Genomic DNA, 3,025 nt, shown 5'->3' on the forward strand with positions numbered 1-3,025 from the left:
TCCATGGAGTGTAATATTTATGCACACCATCAAATAAAGACAGTGTTTCTGTACTTTTTATTGGGTGAAAATGGAATTAAACAGCAACCTCAACGTAAGATTTTTTTTCTAGTAGCTTCCCACGATTAAAGAAGCAAATTCTGGTTAGTTTTATCCTTCAAAAGAGGGGTGTGAGAGAGCACTGCAGGACTTTTCTCAAATAGAAAAGCCAGATTTGAAAAAATTTTAAAAACGAAATAGGACTTTGCATATATCTCTCTAGCTATAGAGAACCATCCAGATGTCCATTTTTGAAAAGTATCTAATGAAGCAACTTTTATTGAACTTGGACACTGATGCCATCAAACGATTAATATATTTAAGTACTAAAGGTGATTTTTTTTTTAAATGACATTTTTCAAATATGTCAAATGATTTAATGCAGATGAACATATTTCTATTTTAAGTTACAGGGGAATCTGTAAGAATGTTCATTTGAAACATGGTTAACCTTTTTCCTTTGTTGGTTTTGACTGAATTAGATGGATACCATGAGATGTTAATATTCATACATGTAATAAATAGAATGATGAAGAAACTTCCAGTTTGTATCTCTTTATTTCTTGAATGACTTTAGAATGTGACTTCTTTTTCTTACGTCTTTGTTCATTACTGTTCTTTAAAACATGAACATGGCACCTGCTATAAGCCAGGAACTCTGTGGATGAAGATTAATCTTTTCTGCCATCTACTGGAGGAGATGGGCATATAAAACAATTTTCTTTGTTGAGCATTTACTGTGGGGTAGGCACTGGCAAATTTTTTATATATATCTTTAGTATTTACAGATAATCCTACATAGTAGATGGTATCCCCAACGTACAGATCGACTCACGCAAAAAGTTGTAGAATAAGAATGTAGACCTGGTTTTGCTTCATTTTATTCTGTACTACTACTGCAATTAAAAAGAATACCTTAAGTAGGTACATCGAACTACCTGGAATTGGGTTAAGGAAGACTTTATGGAGGTGGTGGTATTTGGGGTATTGGGTCTTGGAAGATAGGAGTCCACACTGGTGGGAAGGGTATCTATGGAGAATGGACAGCAAACATAAAGGCTTGAAAACATGTGTTTTCAAAAATTTTTTATATGGTTAAAAATCCAACAACTTTGAATAGATTATGAAGAGTCTTCTTGGTCATACTTAGAAGTTTGTATTACACTGGTGAGCATGGGAGCCACCAGAAATTTTAAACAAATCCTATCTGCATCTTTTTTAAGAATCAAGTGAATAGAAATTTATGAGATTGTCAAATGTTATAAAGAGGTTCAGTAAGAAAAACTGATAGGTGTCCACTGGATTTGAGAGGTGAAAACACATTGTGTGATAGCTGAATTTATGAATATAAACGAACACTGTCATGGAAGAAATGCTGGGGTCTGAATCCAAAAACGTAGGCAAAATTTTCTGTTGCCTTCTTTTGGGGGGATCATAACTTTTATCAAATGCTTAAAAGTGTATGACAAAAAAGAAAGGCGACATTCTAACCTACCAGTGTACCAAGAGTATCCATATCAAGGGTCAAGTCCTTGAGAAACAAACATTTAGACTCTTAAGTAGAAGGGTAAGAAAGCACTATTGAGAAAAAACAAAACAAAACAAAAAACAGTAATGGTAAAAAAAATTCAAAGAATGGGCAGTAAACAAAGTCAAGAAAATACGGAACGATACAGAAATATCCCCTAATGACTGACTGAAGAACAGGTGAGTATGGGTGTTAACACCAGTTGCACTGGGTTGTGTGGGTGAGAGGTGACAAAATTGTAAGAGCTACTCTTTATGAAATTTAACTGGAAATTTAATTGTAGTCAGAATGAGACAAAAAAGAGATGTTAACATATATGTTAAAAGGAGTTAATTGGAGAGACTTGAAGACCAGTCTCATCTGAAAAGAGATTATCAATAGCACAAAAGGAATTAGCTCGGAGAGGGACAATACCTCTGAGATGATCATAGGTATTTATAGTTGGAATTGAAAATCCAGTTCCTAGTTTTTCTGAGGTAGGAGGTTGAATATTGGGTAGTGATTTAGATGCGTGGCCCCCAAATTTCACTGCATTACAATCAGTGAATATTAACAGCTTGTTTATCTCTGGAGGGTCTCATTAAGTAGATTCTCATTCAAATCCCTCTACCATTTAGAAAGCTCCATAGTTATACATGAAAATAATGTCAATTATATCTGAATTTAAAAAAAACCCATAGTTGATTTTAATGAACTAGATCTGATAAGTGATCTAGAAAGCAACACTGAACTGTAGCCCCAAAAGATGGAAAAGTAATAATCAACACCTACTACTGGGAACTAGAATGAGTAAGTAATCTACAGTGGAAAGTGTAGCAAGGAAAACCAAAGGAAGCCTTATGTAAGATGGAATACTGTTTTTTGAAGTAACAGTTGAAGTTTGTGAGAATAAAAGCATTTTATTTCCTAAAACCTGCAAATTTCATTGTTTATACCCTCTACAATATTCTGACTTCAACATAATTGGTTAAAACTTAGTTTTAACTTTACTGTTCTGGAAAATACTACAAAGTAATCTGTTATTTAGCTAAAAATAAAATAAGCTTTAGCAAAAAAAAAAAATAATAAAAATTCAAAGATTTTCAAGTAACAACTAACCTAAAATAGACGATTCTAGTTTTGTTTTCCCAGCAGACTTTATTTACAACCTATTTAGCAACTATTAAATGCTACAAGAGGTTTATACGAAATATTCAGAAAAATACAGTATCTAACTATGCCGGGAAGTGGAAAGTTTTAGTAGACTAAAGAGGAGGTAATCTGGAGGTAAAAATGTGAAAGGCTATCATCCAAAAGGACGTGAACTTCTGCAGAAGTAGGGTTTTCTCCTAATCCTATATGGGCTCACTTTGCTGTGCAGGTGGGAAAGAGCAAGTTAAGAGCAAAAAGAGTTCACCTACAGGGTGAAAGTCTGGAGGTGGGCATCAAAGGGAGAGCAAGAATGCCTGGGAAGCAAGG

The sequence above is a fragment of the Eumetopias jubatus genome, unplaced genomic scaffold (genome assembly GCF_037043125.1).
Source record: "Eumetopias jubatus isolate StellerSeaLion01/CBP00866 unplaced genomic scaffold, mEumJub1_p1.0 scaffold_13, whole genome shotgun sequence".
NCBI lineage: Eukaryota > Metazoa > Chordata > Mammalia > Carnivora > Otariidae > Eumetopias > Eumetopias jubatus.